Genomic DNA, 12282 nt, shown 5'->3' on the forward strand with positions numbered 1-12282 from the left:
TATATAAACAACACCTCCATCTCAACTCTTTATTAATGCGAAAAATAGCGGTACATAGAAAAATCAAATAAAGAGAAAATACGAGAAAGAATGAAGAATGGATGACTTGCTGATATGACCGAACTGCCCCCCATTGTGTTTGCCTCGAAAGTCGTCACGTTACCGTTTCCCGATATTTTTGTGACTTCTTTTACCCGCCAGTGACGTTTATCCACCTCACAGCTCAACCGCTAGCTAGTCATAATAACTAAAATTTACTATAATTTGCATTCCATCTTTTATGGATTAAAATCAGATTTTGTTGTTAAATTGTCCTAGATTTATTTATTTATTTTAGGGCTGTAGCTTTATTGTAGGAAAAAAATTAGTTGTTTTCATACCTATTTTCTATATAAGTGTAAGGTATAATTGGTGATATAAAAAATTAAATCAAACTAGCCTCATTTTCAAAAAAAGAAAAGAAAATTAGTCTCGTCACACGCGCTCCGTACATGCAATGAGGCTCTTTTTTATTTTGAGTTTAATGTAATTTTTCAATTTAAATTTATCTATTATTGAAGGGATTTTTAAGAAACTAAAATTCAAAATTTGAAATGGAGTAAATTAGTGGGTTTAGTGTGTACTAATTTTTAAGAAAAAAAATTTCTCTGGTGCATTTTTTTTTTTGTTTTTAAATTTTTTTGAATTACAATTATTGTGAGGAGCAAAATGGCCCAAGTGGGCATATAGGCCTTTGGACTGTAGCATGGAGGACTGACCTGCTCTAGAATTAAACTCTACAAATTGGCCCATACGCCGAGGGTTTGAGGATACAGCCGAGGATAAGATTCTCCTCGGACAGGCCCAAAAGAGCTCAAAGCTTCATTATGAAGGTCAAAGCACAACTCTGGAAAGACCAATGGTTAAAGGGGGGAAACCCTGAACCTTCTTGATGCCCTAGTGTTAAGGAAAATATCAAGAGCAAAGGCTGCCACCTCCGCATTAAAGACTCTGCATCTACCTCCCTGGCCGCATTAATGGGGAAGTGACCCCTGAACAGTAGGGCAGAAACTTCTAGTCAGTGTCCCAAAAAGTATCAGAAAAATGGGTATTTAAGGGGGGAGGAATGCAAAAGATAAAGGGGGATCTCTCTCTCGCTCACTCTCTCTCTCTAAAGAAAAAGAAAAGAAGTTAAGGATTGTAACTTGTAAGAAAGAAAGAGAAATAATACAGAGTTGGTCCTCGGCTCACGTCCGAGGAGGCCTATTTGCAATTAACAATTGTTATTCACAAGTGTTTGTAACTCTCAGACTGTTGTCAAGTTCTCAGTACCTCTAACCTAGATTTCAAACCCACACTCTACAAATTTTATTGTTTAAGGCTCATTGGGCCTGAGCCCATAATCTTCTTTGGGTCCAGGTGCAATTGTGCACTTACAATTGGCGCCGTCTGTGGGAAATCTAGTCTAGAAAAGGTTGGGATACCATGGCAGGCCTAGGTTCTCACCATGCAGAATCACAGGGATCACAACCGGAGGATCATTTCGAGCGCCTTGAGCGTCAAAGGGATCGTGAGGGAAGTGTCCATACAGAATACCCCAGGACTAGCCATACTCAGGGCGGGGGTAGCACCACCCACGAGGAGGGTGCTAAGGCCATGCAGAGGGAGATTGGTCGTCTGAAAAGAAAGCTACGCCGTGCCAGATGTAAGCCTTCGCCGTCCTCATCTGATCCTTCTTCAGAGGAAGCCCGGGGAGGTGGTTACAGCTCAAGGTCATACTCACCCCCCAGCACAATGTCCTCTTGTGAGGAGGACGACCAGCCAGCTCGCAGACGTGAGAAGCTTCCTTCTAGGGGCTTAGGGAACAATGCTATGAGTCGGGCGTTGCACCAACTCTCCAAATCTCCATTTTTGCGGAGGATTGAGAAAGGGAAGCTTCCTAGGAGATTCACCCAGCCTACCTTCACCATCTACAATGGCCGGACTGATCCGGTGGAGCACGTGAGTCACTTTAACCAGAGGATGGCGGTGCACTCTCATAACGAGGCTCTGATGTGTAAAGTTTTTCCCTCTAGCTTGGGACCTGTTGCTATGAGGTGGTTCAACGACCTTAAATCGGGGTCTATAGGTTCGTTTGGGGAGCTCACTAGAGCATTCGCTTCGCGGTTCATTACGTGTAGCAGAGTACCTCAGCCATTGGATTCGCTGTTATCCATGACCATGAGGGAAGGGGAGACGTTGAAAGCATACTCCGACCGTTACTGGGAGATGTTTAATGAAATAGATGGTGATTTTGATGAGGTGGCGCTCAATACCTTTAAAGTAGGTCTTCCTACTGATCACGACTTGAGAAAGTCTTTGACCAAAAAACCCGTCCGCAGCGTACGTCGTCTCATGGATCGTATTGACGAGTACAAGAGGGTGGAGGAAGACCAACAGCAAGGAAAGGGTAAGGAGAAGGTTATCCCGCAGGAGAGAAGGGATTTCAGGTCGGACAGGTACCACAACAACAAGCCGAGACGAGATTACGTTGGGCAGTCCAGCTCAGTAGCGCCTCAGGCCGTGAACACAGTGTTCCGAGAACCAGTACATCAGTTGCTGGAGAAAGTTCGTAAGGAGCCCTTCTTCAGATGGCCTGGTAAGATGGCAGGAGACCCTGCAAAGAGGAATCAGAACCTTTTTTGTCAGTACCATCAAGATGTGGGTCACACTACTGAAAACTGTCGTACCCTTTGGAACCACTTGGAGTAGCTAGTCAGTGAAGGGAAACTAAAGCAGCACTTGTGTCAACCTGGTGGATGGGGCGGCCAATCTGACTCGAAAAATCAAAGGAATAGTTCATCTCGGCCGGCGTTAGGAACAATTAATGTTATTTTTGCTGCACTTGGCAGGACAGGCTCAGGTCCCACCAGGGTGATGGCAGTTTCACATCCTCAGGCCGAGGAGTCAGGTTACAGGCCGAAGAGGGTGAAGTTGAATTTTCCCGTCTTGGGATTTTCCGAGGATGATAAGGTAGGGACTATCCAACTCCATGACGATGCTCTTGTAGTCACTCTAAGGATAGGGAATTATGATGTGAGGAGGTTGATGATAGATCAGGGCAGCGGTGCAGACATCATGTACCCTGATTTGTTTAAGGGGCTAAGGTTGAAGCTGGGGGATCTCACTCCTTATGATTCACCACTCATAAGCTTCGAAGGAAGAGCCGTTGTGCCGAAGGGGCAGATCCGTTTGCCCGTTCAATCCGGCTCAGAAACGGTTGAGGTGGATTTCATTGTGGTCGACGCCTACTCCCCATATACAGCCATCCTCGCCAGGCCATGGTTGCACGCTCTAGGGGCCGTCTCCTCTACCTTGCATGTTAAGGTTAAGTTCCCCTCTGGGGAATATGTTGAGGAAATCCTCGGCAGCCAATCGGTGGCCAGGCAATGCATATCGGCCGCAGTACTTCATCAGACAGAAGCCGGGTCATCAGTTTTGCCCATCCAAGAGTCATAGCAATTAATAGCTCCGGATGCACCTATGGCGGTGACAGGAGAAGAGGCTGTTTGTGAGAAGTTGGAGAAGTTTTTGATAGCAAATGACTCAGAGAGGTTCTTTCAAGTTAGCATACATTTGCCACACCAGGAGAAGATGGAGTTGTTGGAATTTCTAAAGGACAATATTGATGTTTTTGCGTGGGACCCCTATGAGGCTCTAGGCGTGGATCCGAACTTCATTTGTCATCGTTTAAACGTCAACCCTGCTATTGTTCCGAGAAGACAGCCACCTCGGCGTTCTTCTAAAGAACATTCCGAGGCTGTGAAGGAAGAGGTGCTCAAACTCAAGAGGGCTGGGGCTATTAAAGAAATTTTCTACCCCGAATGGTTGGCGCATACGGTTGTGGTAAAAAAGAAGAATGGAACGTGGAGAGTATGTATGGACTTCACAGATTTGAACAAGGCCTGCCCCAAGGATTCGTTCCCAATGTCGCGTATTGATCAACTAGTGGATGCCACTGTCGGACATCCTCGGATGAGTTTTTTGGATGCCTTCCAGGGTTACCATCAGATTCCCCTGGCGTTGGAGGATCAAGAGAAGACTGCTTTCATTACTCCAACGGGGAACTACCACTATAAGGTCATGCCATTTGGGTTGAAAAATGCTGGGGCTACTTACCAAAGAATGATGATCAGGATGTTCGAACAGCAACTGGGGAAGACTATTGAGGTGTATGTAAACGATATGGTGGTAAAGAGCAAAACAATACCTTCGCACGTCAAAGATCTAGCCGACACCTTCCAGGCGCTAAGAAAGTATAGGCTGTGCCTCAACGCCTCAAAATGCTCTTTTGGCGTAGGGTCCGGAAAGTTTTTGGGATACATGATTACTCACGGAGGCATAGAGGTGAACCCAGTGCAGGTTAAGGCTATTCAGGATTTGCAACCGCCTCGGAACCCAAAAGAAATCCAGAAATTGACTGGGATGATTGCCGCATTGAACAGATTTATATCTCGGTCAGCTGACCGGTGTCGTCCCTTCTTCCAATTGTTGAACAAGAGGAAAGGATTTCAATGGACCGAGGATTGCGTTTTAGCTTTCCAATAGCTTAAGCAGTATCTTTCTTGGCCACCCATTCTATCTCGCCCCGATGCGGACAAGGTTCTGTTTGCTTATCTAGCGGTGGCCATCCACGCGGTCAGCCTGGTCCTCATAAGGAATGAAAGCGGGGTGCAAAGACCGGTCTACTATGTTAGTAAGTCTTTGAATGAGGCTGAGGTGCGCTACCTACTCTTGGAGAAAGCGCTTCTGGCCATAGTTCATGCCACGTGGAAGCTCCCTCATTATTTCCAGTCCCACACGGTGGTGGTCCTGACCCAATTGCCTCTCAAGGCAGTGTTACGCAGCGCCGATTATTCTGGCAGGGTGGCAAAGTGGGGAACCATCTTAGGAGCCTTTGACGTTAAATACAGGCCCCGCACCTCGGTGAAGGGCCAGGTCCTAGCTGACTTGGTGGCAGAGTTTACTGAACCATTGCTAGAAGAAACTCTAAAAGAAGCACACATGGATGGAAAATCAGTTGGTGTGATCACAGCCACAGTGCCGTCGACTTGGAAAATGTATGTGGACGGGGCAGCTAATCAGAGAGGGTCTGGTATCGGACTTGTCCTGATATCCCCAGAGGGAATTATCTTTGAAAAATCTCTAAGGATGTCATTCTCGGCTACTAATAATGAAGCCGAGTACGAAGCAGTTTTGGTAGGCATGAACATGTTACATAAGATGGGTGGAAAGGAAGTCCATGCGTTCTTGGACTCTCAGTTAGTGGTCAGCCAGGTCATGGGGACCATGGAGGCTAGGGACCTAAGAATGCAGGAATACTTGGCCCAAGTCAAGCGTCAGCAGGCAGAATTTGACTCCTTCGTCTTAGCTCACATCTCTAGAAGTGGAAACACCCATGCTGATTCTTTGGCTACGTTAGCAACGTCCTCGGCTCAGGGTTTGCCCAGGATTATCCTTGTGGAGGATTTGCTAGAGCCGACTCTTATCCCCGCCAAGGCGGCTCGCATCCATCTAATAAGGCTTGGACCTAGTTAGATGGACCCGGTCATATCTTTTCTTAAGAACGACATCCTTCCTGAGGACAAGTCTGAAGCAGAGAAGGTGCGTCGAAAGGCGCCACGTTTTTGGTTGTCCGAGAACCAGAAACTGTACAAACCATCATTCTCAGGACCGTACTTGTTGTGTGTGCACCCTGAATCAACGGAAGCACTTCTCGAGGAACTGCATGAAGGGATTTGTGGAAGCCACACTGGGGGAAGGTCCTTAGCCCATAGGGCCCTGACTGAGGGTTATTGGTGGCCCAATATGCAGAGAGAGGCTCAGGACTATGCCAGAAAATGTGATCAATGCCAGAGGTTCGCCCCTAACATTCATCAACCTGGAGGGGCTTTAAACCCTCTCTCTAGTCCTTGGCCCTTTGCACAGTGGGGATTGGACATAGTGGGGCCGTTGCCGAGGGCTGCAGGAAATAAAAGATGGCTTCTCGTGGGGACAGACTATTTCACTAAATGGGTTGAGGCCGAACCCTTAGCAAATATCAGAGACGTTGACTCCAAGAAGTTTGTCTGGAAAAACATCGTCACTAAATTCGGTATACCACACACACTCGTCTCAGACAATGGCGTTCAGTTCGACAGTAAGGCTTTTAGGAAGTATTGTGGTGATATGGGCATCATAAATAGATACTCCACCCCAGCTTATCCTCAGGGAAATGGGCAAGCCGAGGCCGTTAACAAGGTCATAGTCAGTGGGCTTAAGAAAAGGTTGGACGATGCGAAAGGCAGATGGGTAGAAGAGCTCCCTCATGTTTTGTGGACGTATCGGACCACACCGCGCAGGTCCACGGGAGAAACGCCATTCTCTATGACTTATGGAGCCGAGGCGGTGATACCTCTGGAATCTGGTTTTCCCACCCTAAAGACGAGCTCTTTTAGCCCGGGGAATAACAATGGACTCCTAGAGAAAGGTCTTGATTTACTTGAGGAACGACGCGAGGCAGCTATGGTCCAAATGGCTTATTATCAACAGAAGCTAAAATGGGGATATGATGCCCACGTGAAGCTAAGGCCACTTGCACCTGGTGATCTTGTACTAAGAAAAGTTGTAGGCACTTCTAAGAACCCAGCTTGGGGTAAGCTAGGACCCAACTGGGAAGGCCCCTATCGCATTGTTTCAGTAGCAAGCATAGGGTCATATCGGCTAGCTGACTTAGATGAAAGAATTGTACCACGCCCATGGAATGTAAATAATCTTAGAAGGTATTATTATTAATAAAATGTGCTTTTGTCAGTTAACATTTCAAAGTTATAAGTACCTCTGACATTTGAAGTTACTACTCTCAAGAATCAAACAGAAACTTGGTTAAGTGTAGTCCTCGGACCACAAATCTTGTGAAAATTAATGTCTTGTCATTTGTTAAACAAAACCTTAGTTATGCCGGGTCCTCGGACCTCCTACTTTGGGAAAATTAACATTTGAAGTTACTACTCTTAAGAATCAAACGGAAACTTGGTTAAGTGTAGTCATCGGACCACAAACCTTGTGGAAATTGATGTCTTGTCATTTGTTAAACAGAACCTTAGTTATGCCGGGTCCTCGGACCTCCTACTTTGGGAAAATTAACATTTGAAGTTACTACTCTTAAGAATCAAACAGAAACTTGGTTAAGTGTAGTCCTCGGACCACAAACCTTGTGGAAATTGATGTCTTGTCATTTGTTAAACAGAACCTTAGTTATGCCGGGTCCTCGGACCTCCTACTTTGGGAAAATTAACATTTGAAGTTACTACTCTTAAGAATCAAATAGAAACTTGGTTAAGTGTAGTCCTCGGACCACAAATCTTGTGGAAATTGATGTCTTGTCATTTGTTAAACAGAACCTTAGTTATGCCAGGTCCTCGGACCTCTTACTTTGGGGAAATTAACATTTGAAGTTACTACTCTTAAGAATCAAACAGAAACTTGGTTAAGTGTAGTCCTCGGACCACAAACCTTGTGGAAATTGATGTCTTGTCATTTGTTAAACAGAACCTTAGTTATGTCGGGTCCTCGGACCTCCTACTTTGGGGAAATTAACATTTGAAGTTACTACTCTTAAGAATCAAACAGAAACTTGGTTAAGTGTAGTCCTCGGACCACAAACCTTGTAGAAATTGATGTCTTGTCATTTGTTAAACAGAACCTTAGTTATGCCGGGTCCTCGGACCTCCTACTTTGGGGAAATTAACATTTGAAGTTACTACTCTTAAGAATCAAACAGAAACTTGGTTAAGTGTAGTCCTCGGACCACAAACCTTGTGGAAATTGATGTCTTGTCATTTGTTAAACAGAACCTTAGTTATGCCGGGTCCTCGGACCTCCTACTTTGGGGAAATTAACATTTGAAGTTACTAGTCTTAAGAATCAAACAGAAACTTGGTTAAGTGTAGTCCTCGGACCACAAATCTTGTGGAAATTGATGTCTTGTCATTTGTTAAACAAAACCTTAGTTATGCCGGGTCCTCGGACCTCCTACTTTGGGGCAATTAACATTTGAAGATACTACTCTTAAAAATCAAACAGAAACTTGGTTAAGTCTAGTCCTCAGACTACAAACCTTGTCACTGTTCTTAATATCTTGTCACTGTTCTTATTCTTATCACCCGTTTTATGGAAGTCATTATCTCACCATTCATTAAGTGTTAAACAAATTTTTGTAAGGAATGGTCTTCGGACCTTACATCCTACTGAAAGCAATATGTCAGATTACAAAGGTTTAACCGTCATGTGAGTTGTCTAACTGTGACATTATTTGATGTCTAAATTAAGTTATGTGGCTGTTTTGAAGTCATAGTTGTTTGCATGGTGAAGTTATACTTTTTATTCTGTTTTCCCTTTAACTATTTGTTACTAAAAACTTTCATGGCAAGCACAAAAAGAATAAGGTAAAACAAAGACAACGTGAACGAAAGTTGAATAAAAATTTTCTTCATTAATTATATACAAAGAAGGGGAGTACAGAAAATTCCTATACTAGGCCCTAAACTAGAAGGGAGCTGCTGCCAGCCTCAGTACTCTTCAATTCCAGCTCAAAGGTAGACAAGGCTTGTTTCCCTTTGTCTGTTGAAGGAATGAGGGGCTCTATGCTTTGGATTTGCTCCTTCTCGGCACCACCGCACTCGTCCTTCTCTTTATGGGAACCTTCAGGTTCTGTAGGAGCAGGAACATGATCTTGCACCACAGGAGGAAGGGCAGGAGAGGCAGCAACAGGAGGGTCTACAATTTCCTGTATGTCTAGGGGAAGCCAGATGTTCTCGGGCTTCCTCAGCTCGGAAGCTTGAGGAACCCCTGCTGCATTCATGGCCTCCACCCAGACTTGCTGACAGTACTCTCGGCATAAGGCCGCAAAAGCCTCTGTCAGCTCTTCTTGCGTTCTAGTCACCCCCTCCTGATAACTGGCCTTCTTCGTGGCCTCCAGGTTGTGCTGGTGGGCGCGAGCTTCCTCCTTCACCCGCGTAAGCTCCTTTTCCAAGTTAGAGCGTGCCTGCTGGACTTGGGCAAGCTCGTCATCATTTTGGCAGAGAAGCTTACGCTGCCCCTCCACTTGGCTCTCCATCGTCTTCAAGCTGGACTTGTCACCATCCCTTTCTCTTTTCAAGTCGGCCAGCTGTGACATGAGCCTCCCGTTTTCTGCTAGGGCCTGGTCTAGGGACCTTTCTGCCTCTTGTCTTAGCTCTTGCTCCATCCCAGCGCGCTTCCGAGAATCCTCTATGAACTTCTCGGCCGCGAAAACCTCTTGGATGGACTGCAGAAATGTTAGGAGGTCAAATGCAGTGAAGTGTTTACAAATAAATATAGAATATAAGTTTAAGATGGAACTTACCAGAGCTAAACCCCTTTTTAACGAGAGGAATAGCTGCGGCTGGCCCATCTTCTCCAAGGATTCCATATCCTTGGGCAGCAGAAGAGGACGCTCCAACACCTCGGCTAAGTGGTGGGCACGGCCTTGTTGGACTGCCCTAATGCTGGAGTGGCAGGGAATTGGGGCGCCGTCCAGCCTCAAGTCAGGAGACCAAGTGGCTGGTGCTCGGCGCATCTCAGCCACGTCCCTGATCTCCCCACTTTCAACTGAGTGGGCGCGCCCTTTGCCCTTGTCCAACTTCTGCTGTTGGGCCGGCGGTGGCTGCTGTTTCAGCTTCTTTGGCTTCTCGCCACCAGCCCCTTCGGCATCCACTTTTCTTTTCTTCTTAGAATCGTTAGTGGGAGGTTTTGGCTCGACTGGAGGAGGGGGTGGTGGCAAGGCAGGGGGAGCTTGGGACCCTCTTGCTCCCTTTTTTGCCACTCGGGCGCCTCTATCAGTCATAAGGTCCTTTAGCTTGTCCATCTCTTCTTCAATGGAGCTGTCGTCTGGACGCGCTATCACTAGACCCGCGATCCTAGAGGCCTCGGCGGCTTCTTCTTCCTCGTCGGAAAGAACAACGAACGGGCTTCCGCGAGGTCGTGGAACGTCCTCGAGTTGGAACCTGTCGATCTCCTCGTCCAACGTGTTCGACGAAGACACTTGCTCCTCTGGGATAACAGTTGCCTGGGAGTGTGTAGCTAGAGGGACCGCAGCAATCGGTTGTAAGTACAGTATGGTGTTAGGGCTGTCAGGGAGGTCGTGGTCGGCCAGGAAATGTGGTCTGGCTACGTGAATCTTCCTACGCCGCCGGTCACCGGCAATGATGGCGTTCTCTATTGCCTGGAAGTCCGAGGATATGGGATCGTACCCCAGAATCAAATGAGCCGCCCTAAGTTGTAAGTCTGCGCTGATGAATACTTCGGAGCGGAGCACTCGATTTAAATCTGCAACGTTGCAGTGGCTTAGGCGGGGACGCACGTTTTGTTTATCTGTAAAGAAAAACATCCAAATAAACAAACATGGTCAGAGGCGCAAAACATATAATAAATTAAAGGTAGACGCTCAAGTAAATGCAAATGCACATTCCTAGATGATTTAGGGAGTTATGGGAGGGGAAGTTAAATCCTAAGGTGTCGCACTTGGAACTCCCCACTCAACTGGGCAGTGGGGGCCGTCGTGCCAGTTGCCAGAGACGATGAGGTAGTCATCCTTCATGCCTTTGTTGGACTTGGGCAAACAGGAGATCAACCTAACTACGCTGGAGCGGGATTTGATGTAATAGCCTACTCCAGTGAGTTTGTGGCATTTGTACATAAAGACGACATCATGCCAGGTGAGGTTTAGACCCATTTGCTCGTTTAGAGCGTCGACGCTACCCAAAACTCTAAAAACATTTGGGGCGCACTGATCGAGACACAACCGGTGGTTGCGGAGGTACTCCCTGATCACAAGCTTCATTGGGAGGGTCATCCCACCTTCTACGAAGGCTACCATTGGGATGATAACCTCTCTAGCCTTCCTAGAACCGGCCATGGCTTCTGCCGGGCAGTATTCTAAACCTACGTCACTGGGAATACGATACTTGGCTCTAAAGCCTTCCATCCCAGCGGCGGTATCAACTAGACATTTAAACTTTCCCATCAGAAAGAAACGAAAAACTAAGTTTTAAGAGTGAGAACTGTTATAAGGGTAGCCGAGGACAGGGTCCGAGGAGAAAGGGTTAAGAGAAAAGAAATGAGGACTTACAAATTTCAAGTTGTGCAAATTTCCACGGATTTCTGCAGACAAAAGGTGATTGCTGATGTTTTGATGGGATTAGCCTCTAGAGAAATAAATGAAGGCGCAGGTTTCCGAAGCGTCAAGACGTGCGGGAAGCGGCCTTGAAATTACATTTGTCCCGCCCAAATTTTCATGGAGTAACAAGGGCCGTTGGATGCTCATCTCACCGCTGAACGTGGGGAATAAGGTGTAACTTACGGTAATAAATGCGCGCGTTTCTGAAAATCAAACAGCCAAGTGGCATCCTCTGGAACGCGAAACGGTTTCCACACGTGTAGCTGTTTACAAAACGTGTGGGGTAGGTCCTCGTTGAATCAAAACCCTATTTTTTCTCCTCGGATGATGAAAAATAGAGTTTTGAGGGGCTATTGTGAGGAGCAAAATGGCCCAAGTGGGCATATGGGCCTTTGGACTGTAGCATGGAGGACTGACCTGCTCCAGAATTAAACTCTACAAATTGGCCCATACGCCGAGGGTCTGAGGATACAGCCAAGGATAAGATTCTCCTCGGACAGGCCCAAGAGAGCTCAAAGCTTCATTATGAAGGTCAAAGCACAACTCTGGAAAGACCAATGGTTAAAGGGGGAAACCCTGAACCTTCTTGATGCCCCAGTGTTAAGGAAAATATCAAGAGCAAAGGCTGTCACCTCCGCATTAAAGACTCTGCATCTACCTTCCTGGCCGCATTAATGGGGAAGTGACCCCTGAACAGTAGGGCAGAAACTTCTAGTCAGTGTCCCAAAAAGTATAAGAAAAAGGGGTATTTAAGGGGGAGGAATGCAAAAGAGAAAGGGGGGATCTCTCTCTCGCTCACTCTCTCTCTCTAAAGAAAAAGAAAAGAAGTTAAGGATTGTAACTTGTAAGAAAGAAAGAGAAATAATACAGAGTTGGTCCTCGGCTCACGTCCGAGGAGGCCTATTTGCAATTAACAATTGTTATTCACAAGTGTTTGTAACTCTCAGACTGTTGTCAAGTTCTCAGTATCTCTAACCTAGATTTCAAGCCCACACTCTACAAATTTTATTGTTTAAGGCTCATTGGGCCTGAGCCCATAATCTTCTTTGGGTCCAGGTGCAATTGTGCACTTACAATTATAACCACAT

Source organism: Castanea sativa, chromosome 9, assembly GCF_040712315.1.
Source record: "Castanea sativa cultivar Marrone di Chiusa Pesio chromosome 9, ASM4071231v1".
Lineage (NCBI taxonomy): Eukaryota > Viridiplantae > Streptophyta > Magnoliopsida > Fagales > Fagaceae > Castanea > Castanea sativa.